The sequence below is a fragment of the Diabrotica undecimpunctata genome, chromosome 10 (assembly GCF_040954645.1).
Source record: "Diabrotica undecimpunctata isolate CICGRU chromosome 10, icDiaUnde3, whole genome shotgun sequence".
NCBI classification, from domain to species: Eukaryota; Metazoa; Arthropoda; class Insecta; order Coleoptera; family Chrysomelidae; genus Diabrotica; species Diabrotica undecimpunctata.
Window position 1 is genome coordinate 23377985 of NC_092812.1, and position 13523 is coordinate 23391507.

General features: G+C 34.2%; 1 protein-coding gene and 1 pseudogene across 2 annotated transcripts in view; both read left to right on the forward strand.

Moving 5' to 3' along the window:
* The window catches only part of LOC140451858 (E3 ubiquitin-protein ligase Rnf220-like), a 466577-nt gene that overhangs the window by 194076 nt on the left and 258978 nt on the right, over positions 1–13523 (forward strand). The gene's annotated exons all lie outside the window — the stretch shown is intronic.
* Positions 1–13523, forward strand: part of LOC140452206 (WD repeat-containing protein 3-like) — a 52644-nt pseudogene that overhangs the window by 31077 nt on the left and 8044 nt on the right.

Consider the following 13523-nt stretch of genomic DNA (forward strand, 5'->3'; position numbering starts at 1 on the left):
TTATGTAGACATGACTCTATGCATTTTTTTTAATGTGCCTCCATCGGTTTCGTGGTCTTCCTAATGATTATCTTCCTATTGGGGAAACGTCTCTTGAAGTCTTTACTACTCTATTTGTTGTCATTCGACTTATATGATCGTTCTATTCTACTCTTCTATTTATTACCCAGTTCTTGATGTTCTCCACCTTGCATCTACGTCATATATCTGTACTTCTAGCTCTGTCCCATAGTGTCTTGCTATCAATTTTTCTAAGTGTTTTCATCTCTGCTGTTTCTAACATCTTTTTTGTTCTCTTTGTGGACAATGTCATTATTGGTCTGATGACTGTTTTGTAAATTCAGCCTTTCATTTCAGCCTGCGTTTCTGTTGGCTCTATTGAGTTGATCTTCCACTTCAGTTTCGAGCTTTTCGTATCTAAATAATGTGATTCCTAGATATTTAAATCCATCACTTGTTCTATTATCTGACCTTCCAGCTACAATTTACATCTTAGTAAATTTACTGTTATAACCATGCATTTTGTCTTTTTTGGGGGGAAATTAACATGTTAAATTTTGTGGCGGTTATATTAAATTGGTGCAGCATACATTGTAAATCGTCTTCACTTTGAGAGAGTAGTATTGCGTCGTCTGCATAGCAGATTATTTTTAGTTGTTTTTCTCCCATTTGGTATCCTTTTTTACTTCTTACTTTTTTTATTATTTCATCCATAATTAGGTTGAACAATAGAGAACTCAGGGAATCTCCCTGTCTTATCCCATTGCCAGCTTCAATAGGGTCGGTTAGTTCTTTTTCCACTTTTACTTTTATTGTGTTGTTTTGGTGTTAGAAGACACAAAAGTTTAATGTTAGAAGACGAAAAAGAGGCAGAAAGAGAGCACCAAGAAGAGTTAGCAATATGGGAACAAATAGTAATTCTTGTCTAACCAGGTTTAAATTTACCCTCCAGAAAACCCATAGGAGGTGAAAAAGCGACGGAAAATATTTTGGAATGATTGGCAATATGTGAGATGTATAGTTGAACGTGAGTTAGTTGAATATTCAGCTCTTCAAGCAGCTTCAAGTCAGACGTTGTCTCTACCTGTTCCCCTACCTTTGATGTTAGCGCTACATGCTTCAACACCAGGTGATTTTCTTCTGAAAACAGTCAGAAGAACTAGATCTAGCGATTTGGAAGGGTCATGGTTGATTTTGCCGTTGTCTGCTGTATTTAAATTAGATTGTAAAATATCCGTGTTCTTGTTAAAGACACATTATGCACCTATAATTTCCAATCATTATTTGATCGGCACTCTAGAGAAATTATTGAGACGTAATTGAACAAATGAAAGAATTAAGGGATCTAATTGGTTACAACAACTAATGTGACACAAAGTTGATTCAAACCAAGTTGAAGCAGCAGATAGTGTTCAATTATTTACAAATGCCTCTAGAGAAAAAACAAAAGCTAATAAGAAACAAAAACAACGTACTTTATGGTATTGAGTTAATGTAATGTGTTGTTTTGTAAATGTTGACAGTAGAAAAATGGCCCCGGAATGGTTGCAATGTAATGATTGTAATGTAAGGAGAATAAACTAATGAAATCAAATTTATATATACCTCTAAAGTTAATTTTTTAAACAAGTTTATGTTTATTATTGACAATTCATAATTTATTTACTTTATTTAAGGTAAATAGATCAAAAATCAAAGTCGGATAGAAAATGGAGTTGATACCTAACAATATGTCAATCAAGTGACTTTGTTGAAACAAATTGAACCTTTTAATGACGGCAATTGATCTATCTAATAAAAACACATGTGTATTTTATGTCAAAATTGTTTCATAAAGAGCATAAAGGGACAATGAGCCATATTCGTGACCTTTTCTTCAACAAAATCCAGTGGTTGCTTGGTTGCTTGTTCTATTGACAATAGAAAATTTATTGTACGAAGAATATCGAACGGAGAATAGTTATAAGGCCTTAATGATAATATTTAAAATATTTTATACCCTTTAATGTGGGTATTGAAGCCACCGATCGGTCGTATCGAATAGTGAGCATCATAAAAGTAAATTTTACGATGGGTGTTAATCAGTGCCATGTTGGTCAGTTCACGAACGCGGCGAATTCCGATGCATTATTGCCCGCTATAACCTTTCTTTAAGACTCTTTTACTGACTAAATTAACTTATAAATTCCACCTATGGTACGTCACGTCCTTACGCGACGGCAATATTTATATTTCTACAAATATATAAGAAGAAGGATTTCAAGAATTATCTAAACGAAAACGGATTTTACATTTAGGTACATGAAATATACAGGGAAATAACAACAAGCACAACTAAATAACAAAAGATATAAAATATCTTAACGTTGATTAAATTGTCCTTACATAAACAAAAAAGAAAGGTACATAGTCATAAATAGTACGTTGTTGCACTCTTTTCTCTAGTGATGTACCAAAAAAACGGCGGGCAAGCACAAGAGTTTTAATTCTAGCAAAAAAAATATCCATAACAGACGGAGAAAATATTGATTAAAATGAACATCGATTGGACGAACAAGTTCCCTGTAATTGGTGCTTGGAACCAACAATAAAACTGTCGCTTCGAATAGAAAAGATGAAATTAAAGACAACAGCATAAGACTAATCGACCTCTACGAATATAAGGTACCAATTCGAAATCTAATACGCATAATATGTTACCTACTAATACAACAAACATTAAAAATAAAGGTAAATGACATGAGAGTGATGAAATTAACAAAAAGTGACTGGGAGTCCAAAACTATCCGCCCCATATATTATGTTTCTAAAAATGATCAAATTAATCAAAACGAACCAAAATAAGAAAGGACTTAACCCCAAATATTTCCAATTTAGCCAGAATGCACTTCTTTTACCAAAAAGACTAGATGAAAAGCTTAGAGAACATCCAAATTATCTAGGAAATTTATAATACTATAGTTAAAAGTATCACATTGTTTGTTCAAGAAAAAGGATTTCAAGTTTTGATAGGTATCCTATTATAGTAAATGTGGTGTGCTGATCACGAATCTGTGCGTAGTTGTGTGTTTGAAATTTTTCATAGAAACTGACAAAAATACTGAGAAAATATTTATTAAAACTATATTTGAGAAATTAAGTTGTTTATACAATCAGATGCAAAAAAACGTAACGGAGAAAATTTTGTTCAAGTTCAAGTATTTTAGTTTTTTTAGCCCTATTTTGATGATTTTTAGCACACTGTGAAAAAATTTATAAATTTTAATTTAGTATAATGAGTTTTTTAATAAAATTTTGTATTTGACTTAGTATACGGGGTTAATCGAAAGGTGGTTTTTTATCCTAACTTTGAAACATCCTGTGGAATAATTTCGTTAGCGGATTTAAGTAAAACCTTGTTTTTCGGTAGCAACCATGTCTTCTAAGTATTATGTTTTTTGTTTTATGTGAAAATATGGATTGATTTATTTTTAGGAGCGAAATAACTTTGCCACCCTCAATTTACGACTTTTCCTATTATTACCATTATCTTTTGTATTAATTTGTAATAAGACGATGTGGGCTTTGGTGCCTGATATCGAAATAATGTCATATCGACATCCCAGAAGCACTGTATTTAAATAATGATTAAAAGCAACGACATGATCTTGGTTTTAATGAACAATGATAACAATAACAAAACATAAAAAAAACAACTTAAATGTAACTTAACCTAAGTACGCAAATAACAAAGAAAAACTACTAAAAAATAACTTAATAGTTTGTATTGCCTCCGCTAGCCTATATAACTGCCTGTACACGTCGGCTCATGCTGTTTATGAGCTTGAGAATATCTTGTTACTGGATGTTTTGCCATTCCTCTTCTAGAGCCAAGCGAAGTTCGTTAATTGAGGCTGGCGCGACCTCGCGACCTCTGATATTTCTACCAAGCATGTCCCAAACGTGCTCTATTGGGTTCAGATCTGACGAACACGCTGCCCAGTTCATTTTACTTATACTATTAATTGCAGAGTGGGGTCTCGCATTATCTTTCATTAATAGAAAATCATCGCCGATATAATGAGAAAAGGGTACTAGGTGATTTGCTAAAATTTCCTCAATATACCGGTGTGCAGTCAACGAACCTTTAATAAATATCAATTCAGTGTGCACCTCTCGGGATATTCCTGCCTATACCATCACCGAACCCCATCCATGTCTAACGCGGGGACTGAAAGCGCACTCCGCAAATCTCTCTCCAGTTCGACGCCATACTTGTTCTCTCCCATCTAATGAAAGAAGACAGTATCTCGACTCATCCGTAAAAAGAACATTACTCCATTATCCGCAACTTTGCAAACCAAATTCATGTAATTTTAGACGAACTATAAATACACTTACATTATTGCCTCGAACCTCTTGAAGCTGATTTCTTGTTTACACCGCTGTTAAATGACGATCCCGCAAAGCGTTGACTCGTATAAAACAATCATCGTTTTGCGCTTCCTGTTACTTCCCGCTTTACGCTTGTTTGTTCCAGTTTGTATAAAACGTTCCACTACTCTTTGGATGGTAGAGCGATGAGTGTTAGTGAGTGTTAGTAAATAGTACTCTAGCCACATATTCATAATTTCGCCCATCTTCAACCAGAGCAAAGGCTTTCGCACGATATTCGACACTATGACACCAAGAATCATGATCAATCATAGATAAACAAAATGTAAGTGTCAATATGACATAATGATAACAGTCACCAAAGCCACCTCGTCGTATTACAAAATATCTCAAAAATAATCATAATTAAAAAAGTCCTAAATTGTGGGTGGCAAATTCATTTGGCTCTAAAAAATGGACCAAGGCATATTTTGACATGAAACAAAAAATAAAATGCTTAGGAAACATGGTTGCAACCGAAAATTAAGGTTTGACGAAAATTAGCAAATAGAATTATTCTACAGGATGTTTCAAAGTTAAATAATGGATAATAAAACCACCTTTTTATTAACCCTTTTTATTAATATAAAATTTTATGAAATAACTAACTGTACCAAATTAAAATGTCCAAATTTATAAAATTGTGTGCTAAAAAATCATTAAAATAGGGCTAAAAATAAAAAAAATTTAAATACTTTGAATTTGACCAAAGTTTTCTCCGTTGCGTTTTATTTGCATCTGAGTGTATAAAAAAAAATGTAGTATAATCTACGTTAGACAATGGTTAGTTTTTTTAACTAGGTCTCTTCTAATATCCCATTTTCTTTGGTAACCTCTCCATATCCTCTCCCACTTTTCCTTGCTCAGATTTTTGGGAAAACAGTCAACGTGGGAATCCAGAAAATAAAGTTTGACGCTTATATTTTATCCCAGTTTTTAAAGAGAACATTTAATATCGGTAAAACTCTGGTAAAACGAATGCTACGTTACAGCTATCAAAAATAGCGACTTACAGATATAAGTAGAAGAAAGATGGAAACCACGGAAATGGACGCAATGAGGTTAACACTAAGAATTTCCAAGAGGGTCAGAAGTAGAGATGAAGAAATCAGAGAGCGAATGGGAGTCAAAGGCACAAGAATGGATAGCATACAACATACAACCAAATCAACTCATATGGTATGACCGTGTATAACTAATTAAAAACTATAGACTTCCAAAACAAGTACTTAAATGGATACTACAGGAATGCAAAAGAGAGAAAGACCGAACACAATGTGAAAGAAGGGAGTGAAAAGTCAATACGTTCTAAAGAACTTGGAGAAGAACTTGATGATGGTACAACCAGTAAAAATGAAAATTAATTTTCAAAGAGAGATTATTGATGTAATCCATAGAACTAAATCTTTAAAATGGCAGTGGGCGGGACATTTAGCGAAAAGAACTGACAATAGGTGGTCCACTAGAACTACACTGTGGTATACAAGAGGAGTCAAGAGACAAAGAAGAGGTCCAAATTTAAGATGACACTATATGCCATAAGGAAATCGGACCCAGAAAATTACAGAGGAATTTATTACACAACACTAAAATTAACAGCCAAAGTGATAACAAATAAACTAAATGAAATTGTAGCATAAAACCCTAGCATAAAAACAACAAGGTTTTAGGTCGGAAGATCATGCACCGACGCTATATTTATAATGAGGTAAGTCCCTGCTGCAGTCTATATTGCAAGGTAAAGTCAAAGGTAAGCGAGGACCCGGTAGAAGGAGAATATCATGGCTGCGGAATTTAAGAACATGGTTTAAGAAAACCTCAACGGAGCTGTTTCGAGCCGCAGCGAGCAAGGTCATGATTGCCAATATGATTTCCAACATCCGAAACGGATAGGAACCAGAAGAAGAAGAAGTGCAAGAGAAATCATTAGAATACAACAGGTCAGATAATAGAACAAGTGATGGAGTTTAAATATCTAGCCATCACATTATCTAGCTACGGAAAACTCGAAACAGAAGTGGAAGATCAAGTAAATAGAGCAAACAGAGCCGCAAGTTTCCTGAATGAAATAATATGGAGAAATAAAAATATCGGGAAAGAAATGAAAGGCAGAATTTACAAAACACGATCTGACGCAGGGAAGACAAAAAGGATGTTAGGGACTAACTAAACCCTATGGGACAGAGCTAGAAGTACAGATATACGACGTATGTAGATGCAAGGTGGAGAACGTCTGGGTCAAGAGCTGGGTAAAAAATAGAAGAGTAGAATGGAACAATCATATAAGCCGGATGACAACGAATAGAGTAGTAAAAACGGCAAGAGATGGTTCCCAATAGGAAGACGATCAGTAGAAAGACCACGTAAACGATGGAACGACAACTTACCGGAGGCACATTGAAAAACAGACGGAGGCATGTCTACATAAAAAGAAGAAGAAAAAGAAGAAGTTAATAAATGTATTCTACAACGTTTGTAATACAAGTTTCTGTGCAGCATATAAAACGTTTTTTTTAAATACACCTAACGTTATTTTTTATTTCTTTGTGTCTATTTTTATTTACTTACTTTCTGATATACTTTAATTTTAAAGTCGCGTCATAAACGTGTTCTGGGGATTGGTTTGAACCATATCAAATCTCTATGGATATGTTAACCACAGTTCAAAAATTTATATGAAAGTAAAAGTGAATCGCCCTCTTCATGCAAGCGGTGACATAGTTGCAACTGAATGATTAAACTAGGGTTGCAAAGTCAACTGTCAGGAACTGCAGGAGCAGTCACAATGGGTCTCGCCGTCATTACATCCATAGACGTTTCCCGCGTGGACTTCGAAGGGACTAAATGAACGTGTTGATTAGAGGCAGACAAAATATAATACTATGTAACACTATTACTCAACACCAATAAATCGAAAAAATGATCTTAAAAACTTTGAAGCGATTTTGTTATTTTTAGGGCATGATGATAACGGTTATTTAAATTTGTTGTGATTTTAAATAAAACTTGTAGATTCTTTTGGAACCAAAATATTAAGGTTTTGAACCATTCCCCATGTTATTTGTTAGATTTGATATCGATGGTACAAAACTATCAATCGATTAATTTAATTATTATATTTTCTTTTTCTTTTTTTTTTTTTAATTTTTACTTTTTTAAGGTTCTGGGGTGCCATTCTTTCCAAAAAATATAGACACGGGTGCATAAAAAATAGTCCATTTAAAACGTTAACAAAATATTGATCTTAAATTACTCTTTATATGTGGGCCGAATTTGATAATTGTTTATTGGAGTAGAACGAAAGTCATTCCTAAGATTTCCAAATAAGGCCTGATTTATGTACGGTATCGAAACAAAAAAAAAACGTTTTTTTGTTTAGAACAAAAACAAGTATTTGTCATCGATGTTTTAAACACCCTGTGGTGAAATACATCTTTTGGATGTTATTTAAGATTTTTTTTATGTACAAGCTTGAATCATTCTTTTTATACTGTTATTTTTCTATCTGTTCGTGAACATAACTCCTCCGTCAATAGAACACAATAACAAATGAGGTGTCAAATGAGATTTTGTAACCCATAGATCGTATTAAAGATGAGAAATTTTACCTTGGACTTTAAGTTCGGAAGTTGTTGTTTAAAGTCGCCGAAATAGTACAAGCGATATATTATTTGACGCCCCCTAGCAAAATAAGAACAAATATATACTTCCGGTTTTTATATCAATTCCAGTTAAAAGTTATGATCGGAAGTTTGGCAAAATGACCTAAAATTTACACAAAGAGTTCAAATATCGACTTTCGGTTTTACTTCTGGTCACGTTGGGTGAAAACCTAGGACTTACGAAGTCCAATTGCTTGTTAAATAAACGATTACGTTTTATTGGCAAGTTATTAATTTTAAATGAATAAGACAATAAGCTTCTATTCTCTAAAGTGTTTCACTAATTAGCGTTCGAATGTAGTCCTTAAGAATATTCTTCCACCCCTTTATAAATCCAACACGAAGTTCATTATTATTTATAGATGTTTGTGTGAATTTTTATATGTCATTCTACATAGTCCCAGTCATGTTTAAGAAGGTTTCAATATGGGGAGCATGCTGAACAATGTAATGTTCCTATTCCAACTTCTTCTTTTCTTTTTTTTTTTTGTAGATATGACTGTCTCTTTTTCAATGTGCTTCGAGTAAGTTGTCATTCTCTCGTTTTCGTGGTCTTCCTACTGATCGTTTTTCTATTGGGAAACCATCTCTCACCGTCTGTATACTCTATTTGTTGTCATTCTACTTTTCTATTTATTACCCAGCCCTTGCATCTCTGCCGTATATCTATACTTCTTGCTCTGTCCCATACTGTCTTACCATCGATTTTTCTAAGAGTTTTCATCTCTGCTATTTCTGCCATCATTTTTGTTCTCTCTATATCAGATCGTGTTTCTACCGCGTATGTCATTATTGGTCTGGTGACTGTTTTATAAATTCTGAATTTAATTTCTTTCCCGATATCCCGATATTGTTTCATTCCGGTCACCTACTGTTTGCTCTATTCACTTGATCTTCCACTTCTGTTTAGAGCTTTCCGTAACTAGATACTGTGATGCCCAGATGTAAACTCATCACTTGTTCTAATATCTGATCCTCCAGCTCTAGGGTCTGGAGAAAGAAAAACGACCTTCTCCAAGAAGTGCAAAATGTATGCCCTCTATTAGTGAGGGTACGTCACAAGAAATATGGGAGACCAATAAACATTGTGTATCAACACCAATTAATCGTCCAAACGTTAATATTCTGCTAAAAAGAAGCACAGATGAAACTCTTAAAATAATTGAGAATGGAAGAAATCTTTGTCAAAGTCGTGTACATAGGGAAAGGGAAAAAGGTAGTTTAAGAAACCTTAATAAAGAAAGAAGAATGCAAGGCTTATAAACAACAATACTATCATAATATATGCAAAAAAATTTAGAGCCACGACCAAAATAATCAGCCAAGAGATCTACTAAAAAAAATGTATTACATAATAAGAGTCTTTAAAGCCAGGGCTTGGGCCGTTGAAGACCACACAGGAATTCTGAGAACCAACAGAGAAGATTTAGCAGAGACATGGAGCCGGGATCTATATAAAGATGATCAACGCCAGGAATTTGTTCACAAACTCTTGAAGAAATCGACGATGAACCTAATATACTAGAGAATGAATGAAATTGGCGATCAGCAAACTCAAGTATAACAAAGCAACATGTCCAGATATGATAACAGCAGAAATGCTGAAAGCCACACAAGAAAATAGAATACAATTGATTCACGTGCTTCAATAAAAAAATATGGCATTCCAAGGAATGGCCTGACGACTAGACAAAATCTGCAATAACGACAATACATACATTGTAAATCATATTCACTTCGTCTGCATAGCAGATTATTTTAAGTTGTTTTTCTCCTATTTGGTATCTTTTTTAGTTGTCACTTTTTTATTATTTCATCCATAATCAGGTTGAACAATAAAGAACTCAAGAAATCCCATTGTCTTATCACATTGCCAGCTTCAATCGGGTCAATGAGAGTGTTTGTACGCCTTTTGCGTTTTGTATTGTAAAAAGGCTTTCTTCTTTTTTTTCAATTAGATATTCATTTCTGTTTTAAATTCAATTAGGTATTCTACGGTACAGCTGACTGAAAGTAGTATCGCATTGTCTTGCATGAGTGTGTTTCCTCTGTTCACTGTCCATCAGTGTGTTTCCTCTTATTTTTCTTAGGATTCTCATTTCACTAGTTTCCATGTATCTTATTGTTGTACTAGATTTTAGACTCATTTCAGCAGTACATCGCAACATTGTTATATATGGATTAAACATTTTATTAAAATTGTTGGCAGAACAAATGTATCTTCCGATTTTAACACAAACATAGAAAAAAAATATTACGATTTCCTAAACGAATAAAACCTGTTGGTCTGAAGTTAGAACAGTTCAGTTGTACCATGCTTGTTCGTGTACATTTTTCTTCCTGGATGATTAAACCTCCAAAAGTAGATAGGTCTCCAAAAGAACTCTCCAAATATTCCACACATCTTTTTCTTATCCAGCAAGATTTTACTTAATATCCAAATACCCATCATCCCATCAAATCTTCATCGATGCTTTCAATTGTGTTAAAGGGCATACGAATTTTAGCAAATTGTTGCATATATACCGGAGGACTTACGGCAATTCTAAAGACCTTAAAAAAATGTGGTTTTCTTCATGCAAACAAATTTTTTATTGTTACCAATTCAATGAGCGCATTACTTGGAATAAAACTCGCACTATACTCTTTATAGGCTTAATGTAAAGATATTTCATTCATCTGGGTACCTTTCCATATCGGAATAAGTGGCAATGAGGAAGTGGACTCCCAGGAAAGCAATGCAATAACCGAAAAAATATTACTGTCATAAATCAAATTTGACTGACTACAAAGTAGACATGAAAAGGCCACATCTACAGAGTGTGGCAGACTAGTTGGGATCACACTGTCACTAAGCTCAAAGATTGCCTAGATCAAGTAGGAACCACACTCATCTTACCAAGTATTAAAAAAGACCAAGTCATCATCAACCGACTTTGAATAGGACATACTCTTCTTATACACAAACATATTTTCAACAAGAAGGCTGCTCTGGTATGTACCAAGTGTAACACCTCATCAGTAAAACATGTAATTATCGAGTCCCCAATATACCAGAACCAAAGGACCACATGGGCCCTTAGTGATAATATAAAAACTGTGCTGACATTCAATCTAATCTCTTTGTTAAATTACCTTCAAACATCTAAACTGCGTGTGTATACAAAATTAAACAAGGTTATATCTTACTGTCTATGCATGTCCACCCGCTAATAACTATTAGCGGTTGACGCTGGTATATTTGTGCAAATAAAAAAAGTAAATGCAACCTTAATTGTTACATAGGGCAAAATTAAAGAACAGGCAAAGAAAACGCAATGCTTTATTCAATAATTCATAAATTTAAAATGAATCCAAATATCAAAACTCATAAAAATACAAACCAGCCTAGTATAGTTTTGAGTGATATAAAGAAGCTGTTTTTCACCACATGGCGTCTTAACATTTTGTTTTTTCTCGTATTATGTATTATATATTGTATGCATGTATTTCTCTTATAAATTTTGTTCATACTTATCCAAAACTTTAAGATCGAAATATGATTTTAAAACAACCGCTTTTTCTTCAGCTGAGTGTATAAAAAGCGTAATTAATAGAGTTGGACACAACGCAGTAATATGTCAAGTGCAGCCGTATTTCTGCAGAAGTTGTAAGAATGAGAAATATTACATGTTTCTGTTCCATAAACTTTCATAAACTTCATAAATCCAATATTTAATGAAATGTTAATCTCACAAATAAATTCAGTGGATATTAAAAACAGTGTTTAAGTTTGAGTCATTAAATTTATTTATTGATGTCTATAAATTACCCTCATATTCTGCCAGTAGTATTATACTGCAGCATAGCGTATTACTTTCATCTCTTTATTTCCCACGTTTTATCCACTTGTTATTTTTAATTTTATCATGAAAGACACCATCATGAACACTCGATAAAAATCATTTTTGCCTAAATAGAGTTTACTATATTTTATTAGTGAAATTCTAACGAACGGTTGGGTATAAAAACCAGAGATATATACCTAAAAGTATCATAGATGGAAAATTATCAAAAAAAGACTGGACGCTAAATTAGATTTCTGTCAGCCTAGAGAACAAGCAGGATTAAGATCGGGATACAACACTAACGACCACTTAATAGTGATAAAGAACCTGATAGAGAGGTCTACAGAATACAACAAACCATTGGCACTGATATTTGTCGACTACAAGAAAGCATAAGCGATATTCGATACCATAAGCCATCAGAAAATGTTAAAAGCAATGACAGAATGCAGAATAGACCATCGCTACACTAACATAATCAAATATATCAAAATGCCACAGCTAGCGTAAGACTATCTGAACAAGAAACAAATAAATTCTGTATACAGCGAGGAGTACGGCAAGGACACCGTCTCTTCAAAACTATTCACGACGCTTTTAGAACATATTTGTAAGAAGGCACATTTAAACGAGCATGAGCCATTTGAGATTTGCAGATGACATCGTCCTTATAGCTGATCGTATGGATGATGCAATAATAATGTTTAAAAAATTATATCACGCTTCCTTGAACGTCGGACTAAAGATTAATATGAACAAGACGCAAATAATGACTAATCTGGTGCTAAATCGAAATATTGCTGTTGATGGAAGGGATATTGTGCAGACTACATCGTATCAGTATAAGTACTTAGGACATGAAATTCGGTTGGGCGGAAATAACCAAACCTGTGAGCTCCCACGTCGCATAGGATTTCCCTGGGTAGCGTTTGGTAAATTTAACTATGTATTTAAATCGAATCTTCCCATATGCCTCAAAAGGAAAATCTTTGACCAATGTGTGTTACATGTACTCACATATGGAGCGGAAATATTAACACTCACAAAAAAAGTAGTTAATAAGATTCGTGTGGCCCAGAGGGCTATGAAGCGCCAGATGTTAGGTGTCTCTCTGAGAGACCGATTCCTAATTGGACAGGACACATCGCCAGATTATCAGACAACCGACGGACAAAACGTATTTTAGAGTGCAGACCAAGACAAGAAGCAATACGGAGCAGAGGATGCCCACCAACTAGATGAACTGACGACGTAAAGCATGTTAGCAATAACTGAATGCAAGCCGCACAAGACAGAGACAGATGGAAAGAGCTGAGGGAGACCTATATCCAGCAGTGGACGCATACAGACTGATGATGATGAATCATAGATGGTATATATAACGCTTTAAATCGAGCGACGTTTGATATCGCCCTTTTTTTATAACCAACCCAATGCTGTTTTCGTAAAGGCCGGTTTTCACGCTACGTTTTCTTGTACGTTTTGTGGGTCATATAAAACGTACGACAAAATGTACGTTTTGTCCAGTGTATACAAACTACGTTTTCCCTTCCGTTTTCATTCTCATTTCTAATTCAGAGTCTTGAGTTGTATGAAGTTTGTTTAGTGATTTTTTTTTATT